Source organism: Salvelinus namaycush, chromosome 5 (genome assembly GCF_016432855.1).
Source record: "Salvelinus namaycush isolate Seneca chromosome 5, SaNama_1.0, whole genome shotgun sequence".
In the NCBI taxonomy this organism is placed as follows: domain Eukaryota; kingdom Metazoa; phylum Chordata; class Actinopteri; order Salmoniformes; family Salmonidae; genus Salvelinus; species Salvelinus namaycush.
Genome location: NC_052311.1, coordinates 23467425 through 23489510, shown reverse-complemented (window position 1 = coordinate 23489510; position 22086 = coordinate 23467425).

Here is a 22086-nt window from a genome sequence, read left to right as displayed (position 1 = left end):
CCTCACCTGTGACGCCGATTGGTTCATTTTCAAGGCTCACTTGGTATTTACTGCTGTTGTTGCTTTCGCTTCTGAAAATAGTTCCGCAAATCCCTCTTTAATGCAAGTGAAGGGAAAGGGCTCTTTGAGGCGTTGCCTTTTGATACGTGTGCTGGCTCTCACGCTTTCACAGCCAAAGAACATTTCATGAAGTCCATGTTCTCAGCTTAACGCTCACTGTGCATATAGCTCATGTGGAAAACAAATAGATTGACTATTTGGATGAGTCTGCACCATCAAAAAAGGTGGTGCAGCCATTGGACACAATAGAGTACTAATTAGTTTGCGGATGACAATTGGTAGGCAAATGCTACACCTGCTTCAATTTAGGGATTGTTAATTTTGTCAGTGGCTTGGGATGGAAAGAGGATGGAATTTACTTACATCCTGGCAATGAGTCATGGAAACCCATCCAAAATAAGGTCTGTTTTAGCACGGACTGGAGATTCTCCCCTACAAAACAACAATAGCAAATCAGATCACTTCATCAACTGGATTGACATTGCAGCCCTAACTTGTTGACAGATGTTTTAGGTTGGGGGTGCTGGGGGGGGTTAATGTATTTTTGATTCATCAGGGGGTGCTGCAGCACCCTTGCTTCCCGCGGCTATGGAAGAATCCGGAGAGGATGAAAGAACTGGGAGGTTCACATAAAAGGGAAGGAAAGAACTCGAGTTGAATGAGAGAGTTTTGCGACACAAGCCAAATCAAAGACAGCGTTCACATCCAATTGATCACAGGCCTTTGTAAATTGTATTTGTGGGACATGATAGAGGGGATGGCAGACAGCGTTGCATACAGAGCTGCTCTGCTCTGACATAGAGAGAGACAGATGACTTGATCCATTCTAGATGTGAGGGGAGACCAGCCATTGGCGTAAAGGTTATCTCCTAGACTCCACCACAGGGCAATCCACAACCGATTGCCTCAGCACTCTCACCTGACAGACAATAATGCTTATTGTTAGCTTGACCTGGCTGAATGTCACGCTCGCACATTGAATCCCGGGTCTGACAAAATTATCCAATCGATATCAGCTTTAGGGCCCAATGCCTTTGAGAATGGAACGTCTTTTGGATCAGGAAACAGCGATCATCTGGAGAGGGAATTGACAGGTTGGCTATCAGGAGGCTGCACAGGTCAGACATCAATAGCAGGCTTTGTCCTGGAGGACAACAGCACTGTGGTATCTCTCCAATCCATAACCTTCACAAAGATCCTTGGCCCTAAAGGCCACATGAGTTGGATGAAAGCCGTTTGTTGATGAGGTATTGACGAATTTGGGTTAGGGTTATGGTCTTCTGGATGTGCTGCCGACAGCACCTACGCACAGCCTGAAAGATGACGAGACGAAGCAGATCAAACTTTGTTTATGCCTTTCATACTCTGAACGTGGTCCAGCAATGGCCAGAGGAAAAGTATGTACGTTAGGCACAGGAGGCTGCTGAGGGGAGAACGGCTCATAATAATGGCTGTAACGGAGCAAATGGAATGGCATGGACCACCTGGAAACCATGCGTTTGATGTATTTGATACATTCCTCTCATTCCGCTCCACAATGAACAGTGAATTAACGGTTGGTAGTACCTAAATGTAGATTAAGCCAAATTGCAATATAGATTTGCAATACTCTGACGAATACCATGACTACGTACACTAAGAAGCAGCTGAAATATTTGAAGTGCTACATAGATATATATATTTTTTTTTTTAAACAGTAGTTGCAGTTTATAGGGATTCTCACTGAAAAGGCAACTACAACAAGTGAAATTCAGGGTGAGCTTGACTCACAAGGTTTCACTAAGGTTATCCGTTCAACACTAATGCAGACATAACAATGTCGTGAATCCAGATGAAGAGTGTCTGTTTGAGAGAGGTGAAATGAACGATTCATTAACAGTGGAGTTGGCTGTCTCAAAATATCAAAGTGCAACGACGAGCCGTTTTCAATCAAGACAGCATTGGACATCCCATTAATAAAACGTTGTGTCATTTGTAACCTTTGTCTTGTTCTTCCGCTCAGTCCATCATACTGTTGAGGTAACGACTTTCCTTAAACATGTCATGATAAATATATTTAGTGAGTGCTCAAAATGATGAATGATACAATTATAGACACAACAAGACAAGATGAATCATTCAAAAGCAGCCATGTGCTTCAAAACGAAAGGAAAACAATACAGGACAAAAAGTTGCTAAAAATGCTAAAACAACAGGACAATGTACATGATTAAGTAGTATCATTAGATGCAAAGAGTATACACAAGATACATAAATAATGAATAGAACAATACATATTTTCGAAGAAAACGGGACTAATTTGGAATGTGGCGGAATGCAGGCTAATCTTAAAGCTGCTAATTACTTATGGCTTCAAATGGGTTGCAAACAGAGAGTATGTGATGTGAGGAGTGCTGAGTAGTTAGTGTTTATTCAGTGCTGAGGCGAGAAAAACAGCACCTGGAGTGCTATGTGTTGAATAATCTTTTATGGGCAGATTCTGAGTGTAGACATGTATGTACAGTCCTAATAGATAGACTCCTCCATGAGCTTTCTGGGTACACAGCACCAGCCAGTTGGAGGGGGAGTCTTATCTCTACAGCCTGGGCTCAGATAACCCTTCTGGTGTTCCTCTTGGGGTTTTATCACCAGCGAGCTGAGCATCTAAGCAGCTTTGATACCAGATCAACTCACATCTGACACCTTCCAGTTCACACAAAAAAACCTCCAAAGGTCAACACGAACTGCCATTCCCCCAAAAGGATAAAAGGTACATTTTCTGAGCGAGTAACTCCCGTCAGATGCATTAAAATAATCATTCATAGAATGGGGCAATGTTGGCTATGAACACTCAGGGCGGCGCGTCTCTCCCGTATCGTGACTCACTGAGTCACAGACGACGCCGATGCCACCGTAGCCTTTGAGAACGCACAAGGAGGCCATAAAACTCATCCGAATGCCTGAGTGATCGCTGGCACGGACTTGCACGGTCTCGGAGAGCAGAGGGAATCAGGAGGGAGTTGAACGGTGTGGTGAGCCTCGACGATGAGTACATTGCGTGTGAGTGACTTCAACACCTGATGCTCACTCCAGCCCTGAGGCCAGTCCTCTAGGGGGACTGAGTAATCCCTCTTAATGGTCTACGAGGGGACAAGGAGAGATTTGTAATCTTCTCTGGTATTGTCCCACTTTCTCATGCTGAGGATTTGCTATTTGCTTTTGGAGATCAAATTGAGTGTCCAGTACAGAGGACGTTGTGTTTGTTAGCATGACCAGAACACAGTCAGGTACATTAGGACACAAAACAGGAAACAAAACCGAAGCTGACACACAGTAACTAGAGTTCCTTCAAAAAGAGTAACTGCCATCGGTGCACACTTCTCTGTACAAAGTGTTCTACTACTATCAATCCTCTCTCATTTTGTTCTAATTTGAGTGTATATGATATTGGGGAGAGGTATCATGCAGTCATGTGCAACCTAGGACTTCAAATGACTGCCAAAAAGCTTGATCTTGAGTGCTCATGTGAATGGCACCCATCCATTTGGGATGGGTTATCTCTGTAGGTAATATTCTGCATAACGACTAGCTTTCTTCATCATGGGCCATGTTTTGACTAATTTCCCATGCTCTAATCTAACTATCGGGTAGAAAATAAACAGTCAGGGAGCTGTAAAATCATGGAAATTGATATGCTCCACCTGGCGTTGGTTGGAAGGCGAAGATCAGTGGCTGAGGATGAGTCAACGTGCACTCTGCTCCACTCCTCTCTGCTCTGCTTCCTCTCTCCTTTCTATTGTCTCCAGTCTCCTGCTTCATCTCTCCTGTTTCCTGTCTTCTCTCTCTTTTCTCCTGTCTCTGCCCTCCTCTCTCCTCTCTCCTCTCCTCTCTCCTCTCTCCTCTCTCCTCTCTCCTGCTTCCTCTCTCCTGCTTCCTCTCTCCTCTCTCCTGTCTCCTCTTTCCTGCTTCCTATCTCCTTATTGTCTCCCGTCTCCTGCTTCATCTCTCCTGTTTCCTGTCTTCTCTCTCCTTTCTCCTGTCTCTGCCCTCCTCTCTCCTCTCTCCTCTCTCCTGCTTCCTCTCTCCTGTCTCCTGTCTCCTCTTTCCTGCTTCCTATCTCCTTTCTATTGTCTCCCGTCTCCTGCTTCATCTCTCCTGTTTCCTGTCCTCTCTCTCCTCTCTTCTGTCTCCTCTCTCCTGTCTCCTCTCTCCTGTCTCCCCTCTCCTCTCGCCTGTCTACTCTCTCCTGTCTCCTCTCTCCTGCTTCCTCTCTCCTATCTACTGCCTCCTCTCTCCTTTCTCCTTTCTCCTCTCTTCTCTCTCCTGTCTCTCTGCTTTCTCTCTCCTCTCTTATCTCTGTCTCCTCTCTCCTCTCTCTTGTCTACTTTCTTCTGTCTCATGCTTTCGCTCTCATGTCTTCTCTCCTGTTTCCCAGCTCCTCTCTTCTATCTCCTCTCTCCTGCTTCCTCTCTCCTTTCTCCTGTCTCCTGTCCCCTGCTTCCTCTCTCCTGTTTCCTGTCCTCTCTCTCCTCTCTCTTGTCTTCTCTCTCCTGTTTCCCCGCTCCTCTATCTCCTCTCTCCTGCTTCCTCTCTCCTTTCTCCTGTCTCCATGTCCCCTGCTTCCTCTCTCCGGTTTCCTGTCCTCTCTCACCTCTCTCCTGCTTCCTCTCTCCTGTCTTATCTCATGTTTCCCTGCTCCTCTATTCTTTCTCCTCTCTCCTGCTTCCTCTCCTTTCTCCTGTCTCCTATCCCCTGCTTCCTCTCTCCTGTTTCCTGTTCTCTCTCTCCTCTCTCAAGTCTCCGCTCTCCTCTCTCCTGTCCTGTCTGCTCTCTCCTGCTTCCTCGCTCCTCTGTCCTGTCTCCTATTCCATGCTTCCTCTCTCCTGTCTCCTCTCTCCTGTTACCCCTCTCCTCTCTCCTTTCTCCTCTCTCTTGCTTCCTCTCTCCTGTCTCCGCTTTTCTCTCTCCTGTCTCCTCTCTCTTGCTTCCTCTCTCATGTCTTCTTTCTCCTGTCTCCTGCATCCTCTCTCCTGTTTCCTGTCTTCTCTCTCCTCTCTCCATTCTCCTCTCTCCTGTCTCCTATCTCCTGTTTCCTCTCTCCTGTCTCCTCTCTCCTGTCTCCCCTCTCCTCTCGCCTGTCTACTCTCTCCTGTCTCCTCTCTCCTGCTTCCTCTCTCCTATCTACTGCCTCCTCTCTCCTTTCTCCTTTCTCCTCTCTTCTCTCTCCTGTCTCTCTGCTTTCTCTCTCCTCTCTTATCTCTGTCTCCTCTCTCCTCTCTCTTGTCTACTTTCTTCTGTCTCATGCTTCCTCTCTCCTGTCTCCTCTCTTCTCTCTCCTCTCTCCTGCTTCCTCTCTCATCTCTCTTCTCTCCTCTGTCTCCTCTCTCCTGCTTCCTCTCTCCCATTTCCTGTCCTCTCTCTCATCTCTCCTGTTTCCTCTCTCCTGCTTCCTCTCTCTTCTGTCCTGTCTCCTCTTCCCTGATTCCTCTCTCCAGTCTCCTGTCTCCTCTCTCCTGTATCCCCTCTCCTCTCCCCTGTCTCCTGTCTCCGCTCTCCTGTCTCTTCTCTCCTGCTTCATCTCTCCTCTCTCCTGCTTCATCTCTCCTCTCTCCTGTCTTTTCTCTCCTGTCTTCTGCTTCCTCTCTCTTGTTTCCCGTCTTCTCTCTCCTCTCTCCTGCTTTCTCTCTCCTCTCTCCTGTTTCTTATCTCCTGTCTCCGCTCTCCTGTCTCCTCTCTCCTGCGTCATCTCTCCTTTCTCCTGTCTTTTCTCTCCTGTCTTCTGCTTCCTCTCTCTTGTTTCCCGTCTTCTCTCTCCTCTCTCCTGCTTTCTCTCTTCACTCTCCTGCTTTCTCTCTCTTCTCTCCTGTTTCTTATCTCCTGTCTCCTCTCTTCTGTCTCCTCTCTCCTGTCTCCCCTCTCCTTTCTCCTGTCTCCTCTCTCCTGCTTCCTTTCTCCTATCTACTGACTCATATCTCCTGCTTCCTTTCTCCTCTTTCCTGTCCCCTCTCGACTCTCTCCTCTCTCTTGTCTCCTTTCTTCTGTCTCCTGTCTCCTGCTTCCTATCTCCTCTCTCCTGTCTCATTTCTCCGGCTTCCTCTATCCTCTCTCCTCTCTCCTGCTCCCTGTCTTTTGTTTCCTGTCTCCTCTCTCCTGTCTCCTCTCTGCTCTCTCTTGTCTCCTTTCTCCTGTCTCCTTTCCTCTGTCTTCTCTCTTCTGTCTCCTCTCTCCCAACCCCTCTCTCCTCTCTCCTGTCTCTTCTATCCTGCTCCCTCTTTCCTCTCTCCTCTCTCCTGTCTCCCCTCCCCTGTCTCCTCTCATTTCTCGCCTTCTTCCTCTCTCCTGTTTCCTCCTCGGCCAATCCTCTTTACCAGCTCCTGCTTGATATTTAGAGCAAGAAGTCCTCTCAGCTACTGCAAACTGTTACAGAAGCCAACGGTGACCTCAATTCTCAGCTCCCTCTCTCCCAGCGTGGCACTTCAAAGAAGAACTCAGCCCTGGTGGTATTCTAACGTCAGCCCTGGTGGTATTCTAACATCAGCCCTGGTGGTATGCTAACATTAGCCCTGGTGGTATGCTAACATCAGCCCTGGTGGTATGCTAACATCAGCCGTGGCATAAGAGCTTGTTATTATGACACTGACTTGAGATAATCGCATGATGGTTCGTATTGATCATTTTCAGTATATATTTTTTATTATATTAGAAGAAAAAAAATACTAGCCTCCGCATGTTCTTGAAAATGCATTTCCTTTTTCAAGTCACTATTTGTCATTTGCATCAGCAAGCATTAGTGGTTAACACAAAGCACACATGAAAACAAAGGAGATGAATTTAGCCTTAGTTTTCTCAGTATACCAAAGCAGCTGATATGTTCTATGTGATCGACTGTAAACACTCAAGAGCCTAAGAAAACAGCACATCAAATGAAGGAAACGAATTTAATCAAATGGTGTGGATTCTAGAGTCAAACGCTTGGAATGCATACATGCAACAACCTTCAGAGATCTGCAGTGACACTCGTAGTGCTCCCACATAGGTGACATGCTGTGAAAGGGATTGGCATGAATTGGATTGTCATATATCACATGCTTAACCGAAGCCATAAGAATTCAGCCCATGCATGACAGTGAGGGAAAAGTCATTTCATATTTGAACCATGGTGTTAGTTATCTAAGAGATCAGATTGCCTGCGTGATCGATGAGTGTTTCTCAGGAATGGCAGAGCGGATGGGGAGATGTGATTATGCGCAGAAGGGAGCTAATGATTCGCTGGACTAATTAGCGTCTTCCAAAGCCATGCAAGCAGGGGATAAGAAAGGATTGAATCATACCATCTGACATTAGCGTGAAGCCAGGGAGTAAGATGGGAGCTGAAGGCAAAGCCACCAGGAAGAGACTGGGGGAAGGGATTAGAGCCCCAAGGCATACAATTCAATGTGCATGAATTACACAAAAAATACTGTAAATACCAAAGTATTAGAGAGCCCTCCTAGTGCAGCAGAGATCTTAGGATAATGCCCAAGGTGATGGCAGCTTTGTAGGTCAGACCTCATTTTAAAATCTGTTATATACCAGGAATAATATGCTCATTCATCACAGGCTTTCATCCAAAGCGATTTACAGTAAACATATTCAAAAGGCATATGAGAGTTATGCGGGAATCAAACTCACAGCTCTAGTCATGTCGCAAAGAACACATTCCAACCAACAGCACATCTTTACATGTTCTTACAAGGACATGGGCTTTTCATGTTGCGTGGGTAATGGGTTTGAGATTCAGATGTTCTAACACTATTTGTTGTCTTGGTCACTGGAGCCAGTAAACACTCAGATGCTTGTAGGCCTACATTGGTCTTGCATCTCTACCTTTACACACAGTATCTTCTCGTCAAGTGAAATTTTGACTTGCATATTTCAGAAATATTTCACATGACATTAATGTGAAGACGCTGAAATCTGCAATTGTGACAAAGCTTTCAATAATTCAACGGGCCATCAGCCCTTGTAAGAAAGGAGATGTTTTATTATACAGTTTCCCACCATTACAATAGGGTTTGTTGGCGCTGTGGGAGAAAATGAGGAGAACAGGAAGGATGGTCATTATTTTAGGGCCAAGCCCTAAAAATGCCCCAAATGCTTTCAGAATATATGAATTTGTCACAAATGGTACCTCTTGAAATATTCCGTACTCCATGAAAACTATAGCAAATGGCTTTATGGATTTAACCTCCATAACAATCGAATGCTGCTAGATGAATGTTCTTGAAAATGCATTTCCTTTTTCAAGTCACTATTTGTCATTTGCATCAGTAAGCATTAGTGGTTAACACAAAGCACACATGAAGACAAAGGAGATGTAAACTCCTTTCTGTGCTTGCAAACATTGCCGCACGAAGGCAACGCACGCAAGAACACGGGGGGGGGGATTCTTACAGAATGCCAGAAAAAAAAGCCTCTGTTTACATGTTGCTTATGAGTGCATTTCACACTACTTGTGGATTACGATTGTATTTTAAGGCGTGTATGAATGTCCTGCTTAATACAATGTTTGTGTCATCAATGCAAATCAACTGCACTATACTTTTAAATTAAACACGTAAACTTCAACCAGTAAAATGGCTCTTTGGCTAGCTTTTGCTACAGCCTATGTCAATGAGCGTTAGCATTCTAGCTAACAACTGCTGCATCCAAAATAGTTATTTTGCAAAGATCACAACCAAATATAATCTTATCAACTGTTCAAGCAAAAATCAAAACATCATTGTAAGCGTATGAGAACCCATAAAGTTTATTTGGTTTCGAAGTAATAAAATGGCGATGGTTTGCTTACTGCAGCCAAGAGTCGCGTGCATCAGTGCGTGCCGTCAGTGTGTCGTTTACTGGAAAAGGGTCTATACAGAGACTCCAATAAAGACGCATACCTCACTCATATTCTGAATGTTCTTGAAAACCTATTTTCCTTTTTCAACTCAATATTTGTAATTTGCAACAGCAAGAATTAGTATTTAATTTTGAACACTAACACTAACCCAGCCCCCAATAACCAGTCTCTGGAATGATCACCACTGAGAGGACAATTGATGCTAATCTGATGCTCTAGATTCTAGGGGAATTCTTTGATGTTACCTGACACCATTGTGGCTCTAGTTGATTTAGCACGGATTGCAGTGATATGTACCCTACTGTATATCTTGCTCACGTTTCAGCTTCACATGTGACTTCCTTTCAAACAGAGAAGAATGGCATTAACAGAGAGCCGGAACCATCCCCTTAAGTAGTTTAGCGATGGCTTTGAAAATACTGAGAGAGGAATGCTACCTCAGAGGATATTGCAATTGTCCTCCGTGTGAATGGGGTAGTACAGTTGTCAAAGCAAGTAAACGGTTGTACAAAGAGATCTCATGCAGAGCTGTGCTGGACTGGGAGCAACGCCACCACTTCCACTCATGTAGAAAACATCATTACAACGAATGCCAATCTCCAAGGGAGGGCTACAGACCTGAGCTCTTGGTTGCCAAATTCACAATGCAAGCTCAAATAGATACTGTAGATATAACAGGTGAAGCTATTCTGAGTAATGAAACATAAAACCTTTATGCTAGTTAATCAAAGTAATGTGATAATTGAGACAATGACGTGTAGATGTAGAGTTGTTAATCACAGAACAGTTGTGAAATGTGTTTCACAGGTGCTAACTTCACAGGTACTGATTGGGAGGTGTCTATTCACAAGGTGTGAGGTAATAGCATATGTGCAGGTGACATGCAAGTTCTGCCTACGGTTATGGGGTTATAGTCCTAGACACAGTAGTGAATCTATACGTCTATGTAGATCTTTAAAAGCCAGACACAGTAGTGAATCTATATGTCTATGTAGATCTTTGAAAGCCATACACAGTAGTGAATCTATACGTCTATGCAGATCTTTAAAAGCACCCATCACCCTCTTTAATCTTGCAATTTAGTTCATATGGATTTGATTACCTGTCATTTTAATTAAAAAGCCTAATTCTCGTTGCCCTACTTTCCAAACGAATCAAGTCATGTTTCAGAGGCAATTATATGGAAGCCTCGAAAAGTATGAGTTGTGCAAAATATTCCCGGAGTGACATCAGCTTAATTCCTTTTAACCACCACACCTGGCAAAACAAGAGAATAGGAACACAACTACGCTTGCACAAGCAATTCATAATTAGGACCTGAATAATTTGTAAGTTGACTGCGTGACCCTGGGAATCATCTAATGCATAAACAGTTTGGCGTGGGCGTCTATAACTAGCTACATCCAGATGAACCCATCTGAATAGGTATTCTAATTGACAGCTAGATTCCCGAATTGGGGGTATGCTAATGTAGTGAGCTTGATCTAATGACAGTTACACTTATTTTACCTCCTCCATCATAGGGGGATCAGTCCTCAAAACAATATTGGTAACTTAAACATATTTGAAACCTTTTCTATTAATTATTCTACATAAATTCAGGTTGAGCAAGTTTTCAAAAAGACAGAGGCACGCAGAGGATGCTGATAACAGTGGAGAACAGCTACATATCAAAAGCATAGAAATTAGCTGAGGTGGCAGAGTCTAGGGAATTAAAAGAGCAAAAAGCAGCGGAGCAACAATTGAACCTTGGGGGATGCCATTTCTTCTTTAGTGCAAGGGCTAGGATGAAGTACCTTTAATGCCTTTCGCTAGCCCAGGCATGACGAACGCAGTTAAATACTGTGTTTGCTTTCTCTGGGTCAGGAGGAGTCCTGGCAGATCCACTGAGACAACATACAGGTCAAAAGGGGTGACTGACTCTGGAGGGGAGAATGTTCACATCAACTCAACATCCATTTCCACACTATTGTCCTCCTAAAATTCAAGTCTGGTATTGTGTCTGAAATATGCAACAGAAATGACATGCCAACTTGTCATTATGTTGATTTGATTAAAGCATAGATGATAGAAACGTCTTTCTGTATCAAAGTAGTATTGGATTATTTGATACTTGGGGCACAAGTCAGACAGGAATTGTAATTGATTTATTTTAATATAAAAGTACACAATTCTTCCTAGAAGGAAATACATTCTGCAGACCTCTATTTTAGGTTAATTAAGTCTGGTTTGTCCTTCATATATGCTTTTAATGTTTACCTATTATCTCATTGCAGCATGACATGTATTAGCAGCAGACTGGCTGATTATATCTAGACCTTGGTACCAAAATGAACGCTGAGGGATTTAAAGGTTCTAGCTGTGCCCTTTAACAACCCTGGAGCATTGGACTAAACAGATTTCTCTTTAGAATGAATACAAAGGAGAAAACTATGTTAGCACACAGCATTAGATATTAATACATTTTGTTAATGTACGCTCTAATCTGTACTATACTGCTGTTCTCTGTAGAGGGCTACTTTATGCCCCATTTGAGTTTGGAAATGTTTTGTCTAAAGGGTATAGTGCCCTTCGGCTGCATAGTGTCTCGTTCAGTTTGGCTGAACCCTCTCATCTTCCTGCATCTCCTCAGAACTGAAGGCTCTTGTTAAACACAAAGCTTGTAAAAGTCACAGAACACAGACTTTTATTCAGCATTTACTCAGCGTGGTGTTAAATTTTATCTTACATCCTGTGAAGTGGGTCCTCTTGACTCCTCAGTTACCTCAGTATCAGCGGGTTGGTGTTCTCCGCCTCGCTGCCGTCCGTGACCGTTTACCCAGTGACACGAGCATTATAACTTATGAAGGTCCGCAATGGTCTTCTGTGATCTCTGGCAGGCAACCAAGTGAACCACCCCGGACTGCCCATGGTTGCTACAGCACGCTCCACTAAAGACAGTGCTTATCTGAGGAAGCAGAGAAAATTCATCAGCCCAAAACTCTATTTAAAGGCAGCTAGTGGTACTGTAGGCCTACTCCCCCTATGATTGTGGCGAAAAGAGTATACAACTGTCCAAATGACATCATCATTGTGCGCCATATAGATTCTGTCTATATGCTCCCTTCGACAATACTAGATATATTCCCCTACACACTCATACCACTGTGGGTGAATTCTACTTTATTGCAAATGTGGCTCTTGGTTGTGGTATACAATGGACCATGGGTGATCTGCGTCCTCTGCAGGTAGATTAGTGTGAGCCTCACGGTGATACATGCGTTCGGTCCTGCTCGCTCATCTCCACGCTGAAAGTCTGTGAGCTGCAGTCCAATGATAATGACAGAGAATGGGTGATAAAACGCAGCAACGTTGAACCTCCTGCCTCCGTTTTCCATCTTCCCACGGGAGATTTACTTAGATATGGTGGCTGTGGCTCCAGCTTACCTCAGCCGCCCTATTCCTCCCCCATCCCCCTTCACCAACACATAAAACCCCCCAGTCTCATTACCGCCTGTCTGCAGGCCAAATCCCTCAGCCTTTGGGGCCCTTTTATATTGTCAACCCCCCCCCCTTCACCCACCACCGATAGATATATAATTCCAGATTATAGCTTCGCACGCTGTTATGGTTTTGGGAGCTGCATCACTGGGTGGGAAATGGTGGATGTGTGTGGGGAGGCAAACTATTCTGCTGGGGAGTAGAGATTAAATGGAGAATTGATCTCGCTCTTGCAATCCATGTGAAAAAGCAAACTACCTCCCCGTGGTCAGTGTTTTTTTATTTATTTAACCAACCAAGCTATTTCTTGGCTGTTTGAACAAACTGCTGTGTACTTTAGGTTGGTGCCTGCTATGTGTCTAGCTATGCAAAGACTGTTGCTTTCACAATAACCTACCACCTGACCCTGCTTGAGAGGTAGGTTGAAGGAACAGCACAGTATTGCTGCACCCAAAGTATGACGTTCTGTGGAAGATCCTTACCGTCATGGTGGTGTCTGTCACTATGTAACAATGAACCACCTTTTGGAAGTAGCAAGACTCTCTGCAGGATTCCTACTGTTCAAATGATAATAATAATAGATTTATACAGTTATTTTCATTACAGTACATGAAGAATCTCAAAACAAAACAAAACTGAAGTTACTAATTATTAATGAAGTTATTGATAGTTCATGTGGGGCTAGATCGAGGGTCATGTGATGGGTGACAGATGGAGGAGAAGGAACACACAGTCCTTGAGCTGGTCCCGCTGCCCCCGCAAACACCACCTGTGTCTGGGCTCGGCAGGGGCCGCCGTCACCGCCCTCGCAGTCCTTCAAAAAGGACAGCAACCTTCTTACACACACACGCGCACGCGCACGCACACGCACACGCACACGCACACGCACACACGCACACACACACACACACACACACACACACACACACACACATAAAAGAACACACAGAAATGTTTTATATTTAACCTTTATTTAACTAGGCAAGGCAGTTAAGAACAAATTCTTACAATGACGGCCTACTGACATAAAGGAACACACAGACATAAAGGAACACACAGACATAAAGGAACACACAGACATAAAGGAACACACAGACATAAAGGAACACACATACATAAAGGAACACACAGACATAAAGGAACACACAGACATAAAGGAACACACAGACATAAAGGAACACACAGACATAAAGGAACACACAGACATAAAGGAACACACAGACATACACACTTAGTGGTGCATATACAGTGCTATCGGAAAGTATTCAGACCTCTTGTATTTTTACACATTTTGTTATGTTACAGCCTTATTCCATTTTTTTTTTAAACAACCCACAGCATTCTACACACAATATCCCATAATGACAAAGCAAAAACAGGTTTGTAACGTCCTGACCAGAGTTCTTATGTGTTTTGCTTGTTTAGTGTTGGTCAGGACGTGAGCTGGGTGGGAATTCTATGTTGTGTGTCTAGTTTGTCTGTTTCTGTGTTCAGCCTAATATGGTTCTCAATCAGAGACAGCTGTCAATCGTTGTCCCTGATTGAGAATCATATATAGGTGGCTTGTTTTGTGTTGGGGATTGTGGGTGGTTGTTTCCTGTCTCTGTGTTTGTGTTCTGCACCAGCTAGGACTGTGACGGTATGTTCTTTTGTTATTTTGTATAGTGTTTTTGTTTTGTCTATTAAATTCATTATGTCAAGTTACCACGCTGCACATTGGTCCTCTGATCCTTCTCGCCTCTCCTCGTCTGAGGAGGAGGACGAAGTAGACTGCCGTTACAGAACCACCCACCAAACCCGGATCAAGCAGCGTGAGAACGGGCAGCAGCGACAGCAGCAGCGGTACCAGGAGGAATGGTCATGGGAGCAAATATTGAACGGAGAAGGACCCTGGGCTAAGGTTGGAGAATATCGCCGCTCTCGGGAAGAGATGGAGGCAGCTAAAGCCCAGGAGCGGTGGTATGAGGAGGCAGCACGGAAGCGTGGCTGGAAGCCCGTGAAGAAACCCCAAACATTTCTTTGGGGGGGGGGGGCTAAAGGGTAGTGTGGCGAAGGTAGGTAGGAAACCTGCGCCCACTTCCCATGCTTACCGTGGAGAGCGGGAGTACGGGCAGACACCGTGTTATGCGGAAGAGCGCACGGTGTCTCCTGTACGGGTGCATAGCCCGGTGTGGGTTATTCCACCTCCCCGCACTGGGCGGGCTAGAGTGAGCATTGAGCCAAGTGCCATGAAGCCGGCTCTACATATCTGGCCTCCAGTACGTCTCCTCGGGCCGGTGTACATGGCACCAGCCTTACGCATGGTGTCCCCGGTTCGCCAACACAGCCCAGTGCGGGTTATTCCACCTCCCCGCACTGGACGGGCTACGGGGAGCATGCAACCAGGTAAGGTTGGGCAGGCTCAGTGCTCAAGGGAGCCAGTACGCCTGCACGGTCCGGTATATCCGGCGCTACCTTCCCGCTCCAGCCCGGTACCACCAGGCTTCCAGTGCGTCTCCAGAGCCCTGTTCCTCCTCCACGCACTCTCCCTGTGGTGCGTGTCTCCAGCCCAGTACCTCCAGTTCCGGCACCACGCACCAAGCCTCCTGTGCGTCTCCAGAGCCCTGTACGCACTGTTCCTTCTCCCCGCACTCGCCCTGAGGTGCGTGCCCTCAGCCCGGTACCACCAGTGCCGGTACCACGCACCAGGCCTATAGTGCGCATCGAGAGTCCAGTGTGCCCTGTTCCTGCTCCCCGCACTAGCCTTGAGGTGCGTGTCTCCAGTCCGGTACCACCAGTTCCGGCACCACGCACCAGGCCTACTGTGCGCCTCAGCAGGTCAGAGTCGGCCGTCTGCCCAACGCCGCCTGCACTGCTCGTCTGTCCAGCGCCGTCTGAGCTGCCTGCCTGCCCAGCGCCGTCTGAACTGCCTGCACTGCTCGTCTGCTCAACGCCGCCTGCACTGCTCGTCTGCCCAGCGCCGTCTGAGCTGCCTGCACTGCCTGCCTGCCCAGCGCCGTCTGAGCTGCCTGCCTGCCCAGCACCATCTGAGCCATCCGTCTGCCCAGCGCCGTCTGAACTGCCTGCACTGCTCGTCTGCTCAACGCTGCCTGCACTGCTCGTCTGTCCAGCGCCGTCTGAGCTGCCTGCCTGCCCAGCGCCGTCTGAACTGCCTGCACTGCTCGTCTGCTCAACGCCGCCTGCACTGCTCGTCTGCCCAGCGCCGTCTGAGCTGCCTGCACTGCCTGCCTGCCCAGCGCCGTCTGAGCTGCCTGCCTGCCCAGCACCATCTGAGCCATCCGTCTGCCCAGCGCCGTCTGAGTCATCCGTCTGCCCAGCGCCATCTGAGCCATCCGTCTGCCCAGCGCCGTCTGAGCCATCCGTCTGCCCAGCGCCATCTGAGCCATCCGTCTGCCCAGCGCCATCTGAGCCATCCGTCTGCCACGAGCCTTCAGAGCCGCCCGTCTGTCCCGAGCCATTAGAGCCGTCCGCCAGTCAGGAGCCGCTAGAGCCGTCCGTCAGTCAGGAGCTGCCAGAACCGCCAGCCAGTCAGGAGCTGCCAGAGCCGCCAGCCAGTCAGGAGCTGCCAGAGCCGCCAGCCAGTCAGGAGCTGCCAGAGCCGCCAGCCAGTCAGGAGCTGCCAGAGCCGCCAGCCAGTCAGGAGCTGCCAGAGCCGCCAGCCAGTCAGGAGCTGTCAGAGCCGCCAGCCAGTCAGGAGCTGCCAGAGCTGCCCTCCAGTCATGAGCTGCCCTCCAGTCATGAGCTGCCCTCCAGTCATGAGCTGCCTTCCAGTCATGAGCTGCCTTCCAGTCATGAGCTGACCTACAGTCATGAGCTGCCCTACAGTCATGAGCTGCCCTACAGTCATGAGCTGCCCTCCAGTCATGAGCTGCCCTCCAGTCATGAGCTGCCCTCCAGTCATGAGCTGCCCTCCAGTCCGGAGCTGCCCTCCAGTCATGAGCTGCCCCACAGTCATGAGCTGCCCCACAGTCATGAGCTGCCCTCCAGTCATGAGCTGCCCCACAGTCATGAGCTGCCCTCCAGTCATGAGCTGCCCCACAGTCATGAGCTGCCCCACAGTCATGAGCTGCCCCACAGTCATGAGCTGCCACCCAGTCCGGAGCTGCCACCCAGTCATGAGCTGCCACCCAGTCCGGAGCTGCCACCCAGTCCGGAGCTGCCACCCAGTCCGGAGCTGCCACTCAGTCCGGAGCTGCCACTCAGTCCGGAGCTGCCATTAGTCCAGAGTTGTCCCTCTGTCCTAAGCTACCTCTCTGTCCGGAGCGATTTCTCTGTCCTGAGCTACCTCTCTGTCCGGAGCGATTTCTCTGTCCTGAGCTACCTCTCTGTCCTGAGCTACCTCTCTGTCCTGAGCTACCTCTCTGTCCTGAGCTACCTCCTAAATCATGTGGGGGCCTTGGGGAGGATTCTTAGGCCAAGGTCGTGGGCGAGGGTCGCCACTCAAAGGACGCTAAGGAGGGGGACAAAGACAGTGGTGGAGTGGTGTCCTCGTCCACCGCCGGAGCCGCCACCGCGGACAGATGCCCACCCAGACCCTCCCCTTGAGTTTTAGGGGTGCGTTCGGAGTCCGCACCTCAGGGGGGGGGGGGGGGGGTACTGTAACGTCCTGACCAGAGTTCTTATGTGTTTTGCTTGTTTAGTGTTGGTCAGGACGTGAGCTGGGTGGGAATTCTATGTTGTGTGTCTAGTTCGTCTGTTTCTGTGTTCAGCCTAATATGGTTCTCAATCAGAGACAGCTGTCAATCGTTGTCCCTGATTGAGAATCATATATAGGTGGCTTGTTTTGTGTTGGGGATTGTGGGTGGTTGTTTCCTGTCTCTGTGTTTGTGTTCTGCACCAGCTAGGACTGTGACGGTATGTTCTTTTGTTATTTTGTATAGTGTTTTTGTTTTGTCTATTAAATTCATTATGTCAAGTTACCACGCTGCACATTGGTCCTCTGATCCTTCTCGCCTCTCCTCGTCTGAGGAGGAGGACGAAGTAGACTGCCGTTACAAGGTTTCTAGAACATTTTGCAAATTTATTAAACAGAAATGCCTTATTTACATAAGTATTCAGACCGTTTGCTATGAGAACTCGAAATTGAGCTCAGGCGCATCCTGTTTCCATTGATCATCCCTGAGATGTTTCTACAACTTGGATTGGAGTCCACCTGTGGTAAATTCAATTGATTGGACATGATTTGGAAAGGCACACGCCTGTCTATATAAGGTCCCATAGTTGAAGGTGCATGTCAGAGAAAAAACCAAGCCATGAGGTCGAAGGAATTGTCCTTAGAGCTCCGAGACAGCATTGTGTCGAGGCACAGATCTGGGGAAGCGTACCAAAACATTTCTGCAGCATTGAAGGTCCCCAAGAACACAGAGGCCTCCATCATTCTTAAATTGAAGAAGTTTGGAACCACAACGATTCTTCCTATAGCTGGCCTCCCGGCCAAACTAGCAATCGGGGGAGAAGGGCCTTGGTCAGGGAGGTGACCAAGAACCTGATGGTCACGCTGACAGAGCTCCAGAGTTCCTCTGTGGAGATGGGAAAACTTTCCAGAAAGACAACCATCTCTGCAGCACTCCACAAATCAGGCCTTTAGGGTATAGTGGCCAGACGGAAGCCACTCCTAACTAAAAGGCATGACTGCCCACTTGTATTTTGCCAAAGGGCACCTAAAGACTCTCAGACCATGAGAAACGAGATTCTCTGTTCTGATAAAACCAAGATTGAACTCTTTTGCCTGGATGCCAAGCATCACATCTGGAGAAAACCTGGTACCATCCCTACGGTGAAGCATGGGGGTGGCAGGATCATGTTGTGGATGTTTTTCAGCGGCAGGGACTGGGAGATTAGTCAGGATCGAGGCAAAAGATGAATGGGGTAAAGTACAGATAGATCCTTGATGAAAACCTGCTCCAGAGCGCTCAGGTCCTCAGACATGGAGCGAAGGTTCACCTTCCAAGAGGACAACGACCCTAAGCACACAGCCAAGACAACGCAGGAGTGGCTTCGGGACAAGTCTATGAATGTCCTTGAGTTGCCCAGCCAGAGCCTGGACTTGAACCCAATCTGAAAATAGCTATGTAGCGGCACTCCCTATTCAACCTGACAGAGCTTGAGAGGATCTGCACAGAAGAATGTGAGAAACTCCCCAAATACAGGTGAGCCAAGCTTGTAGCGTCACACCCAAGAAGACTCGAGGCTGTAATCGCTGCCAAAGGTGCTTCGACCAAGTACTGAGTAAAGGGTCTGAATAGTTTTGTGAATGTAATATTTCCGTATATGATATTTTTTATAAATGAGCAAAAATGTCTAAAATCTGTTTTTTCTTTGTCATTATGGGTAGATTGATGACGGGAAAAATGGTTTAATACATTTTAGAATAAGGCTGTAACGTGACAAAATGTGATAAAAGTCAAGGGGTCAGAATACTTTCTGAATGCACTGTACATGGACAGGGGTGCCATTGGCAGGAACGGAGAATCCCACACAACCCACTCACAAACACATACATAGTCACATACTGACAAGAGTGGTACATTTTGTTCTCTGCCAGTAACACCCACACGGAGCCACCTCCAAACACCCACACACAACAGGAGGTTGGTGGTACCTTAATTGGGGAGGACGAGCTCGTGGTAATGGCTGGAGCGGAATTGGTTGAATTGTATCAAATACATCAAACGTATGGTTTCCATGTGTTTATTCCATTCCATTTGCTCCGTTCCGGTCATTATTTTGAGCCGTCATCCCCTCAGCAGCCTCCCCTGCCACACACACACACAAGCAAAAGACACCTACTGTGTACTCACATGCACACACACACACACACACACACACACACACACACACACACACACACACACACACACACACACACACACACACACACACACACACACACACACACACACACACACACCCTGTCAAGTGTGCCATTTCATCCACTCTTCCAATCACTCTCACACTCTCACACTTTCCACCAAGTCCACTGCATGCCTTTACGTAACACGGCACATTTTAGGCCAACACGTGACCTTGCTCATCCACAACTTCAAATTCTCCTGATCCCTTTCAATTTCAACTCTTTGTGCACGATGCACACTCACTCTTTTCACCGTTAAAAATTGTCCCTCTGGACTGAGCTGAGCTGAGGAGACCCTTTTAAGCTCTGTTGAGTTGGCGCCCGTTAGCGCCTGTTAGCTAGCCGCTACACAGACTCCTCTCAGTAAATGTGGCCGAAAGGCCTAAGCAACCAGACCATTTCCATTAGCACTTAGGCTACACAGCTGGTAGGGAGTGGCACCACTAAGACTAAAGGGATGGTGGCTGTCTCATGCTGTTCCGCTGCAACTTTGTCACAATCAGATGAGCTAATTGGCCTGGGGAGTTGAGATTAAGCGTACGGTGTGATGGGATAAGAGGAACAGAACAGTGTTGCCAAGAGAAAATGGTATTAATTAAAAGCAGATAACGTTCAGATGCAATCGTCAACAGTAATAAAGGCAAGCAAGGCTGAGAATATACAGTATACCTATGAAAGTTGTTTTGTCGCAAGCCAGGGTTTCCATGTAGGTTTTCTGACTTATTAACAGCCAAGGGCCAGGAAAGGGCCATATTGTGTGAAATAAATTCTAATTACAACATTGCACACACTGAGATGGTAAAACCATGACAAAATAATGTATTTAGAATTTAATTTGACTGTGTAATAGAGTTGTCTGTCACTATGTAACAATGAACCACATGTTGGAAGTAGCAAGACTCTCTGCAGGATTCCTATTTTTCAGATGATGGTAATAATAATAATAATAATAATAGTAGATTTATATAGTTATTTTCATTACAGTACATGAAGAATCTCAAAACAAATGTGTGTGCAAGTTGGAAAAATCTTCCCGGGCTTCTGGCAACCACGGAGAGTGTTCACTCAAACGTCTGTGGTTCCACACACGCTGGTGGGAAATCAGTGACAGTGGCACTTACCTTGTAGAGAAGTTCAATAAATTGTTTAGACGGGATATTCTTTATTCTGACCTTGAGTGAAAATATTAGTTAGAGTAAAATAATTGTTCCCCACGACGCCTCAATGTTTTTTTGTCCTTTGTAGAATGATCTTAGTAGAAGTCACTGCAATGAGTCTGCTCTTCAATACAGCTAATCACAGCCTTGCCTTTCATCAGTTCTCTAAAAGTATCTGTTTTCTTCAGCTGTGAATTTATTACATTATAAGGGTTTTGTAAAAAGGTCAATAGTAGTTATTGTCTCATTCAGATTTAGCTTTGTATTCAGCTTGCTTCCAAATGGCTTACATTTAAAGACACAATGTAACATCACATCCCACTCATTATACAATGAATACAGTGGACCATAATTGGAAATGGAAGCATCTAAGGGTTACAATATTATAGGTGGGGGGATTGTGCAGTTTTAAACAGATCATTTTTCATTACAAATTTATGTGGTCTCCAATACTAAGGAGAGAAACTCCATTTAATTTAATTCACCCCTATTTCACCCCTGCGTGTAACGTATCATCAAAATTGATGTTCAATGGCACGTTATGACATCCACTGTAGAATGAAACTGTTAAGACTGATGTGTAAAGCAACGAGGAGACCTCAAATGACCCTTTGTGAGATGTTGACAAAACCTAGTCGTAGTCGTTTGTTTGCTATGCTAACTCGCTAATGAAACACCAAATAGACAGTGTGTTTATGAATGAACGTTCTCTTCTCAGGACGAGGTGCTGTAGTTTTGCCTAACTCCTGCTTGCCAGCATCAGAATGCAAAGTGGAGAGTAGCCAGCGACCCCGAAGGTCATGGCGGGTGATCTCATACCAGATGGCCGTGTGTTCTCTTCCACCTCTGGAGAGCTGGGTGCAGCCTGGCTTGTCGGAACTTTGCACAGATTGGATCAAGACAGCGGGTCTAATGCTGAAAGAGTAAGCCTTTTGGACCGGGAAAGGCTCGTGAAGGATGGGGTGTGGTGGAGCCATCTCGACTGCATCTTCCTCTGTCATCAGGGAGGCCCAGTTCTCATTAAACTACATTTCCAGCGAGTTGGGGCATGAGCGGTGTGGTGTGTGAGGGTGTCTGGGTATCCATGGGCGGCCGTGAGAGAAAGAGAGAGAGAGAGCACAGGCATGCGTCCAGCTGTTGGAGGAGAGTATGTGAAGTTTCCGGACTGAATACACAATGTCTCATGCCTCGACACGCTCCGTGTCAGACCTCGATGTGAGGAGAATACACATTGGAACAGCCCTCTGCAATCTGACTCTCTCTCTAAATGTAGTATTTGACTTTTACATCTTTTAAAGTTATGTAGACATTCTTTAATCTATTATTCATGAGTGTATTTTGCTGAAGTGTGTGGTCTTGATTTTAGGAAAATACACAAGCATCCTTCTCAGGGACATCAAAAAGGTAGCAAAGTGGATTTGTTTAATTTTACAGTGTACGTGATCTGATTGTCCTAGTGTGATTTTTTGTCATAATGCTCATAGCCACTGGCATAGTGTCAGTTTTGCAGGTTAAGCAAACCGCTTAATTATGACGAGGTGAACACTTTCCAAAAAGTTGGGAAGGAAAACATGCTCACGTCCCAGATGTGATCTTTATGACCTGTCACCACTTACAACTACTTCAGCCAAATTTCTGCACTGAATAAACCATTAGATGTTAATCAACTCCCCTCT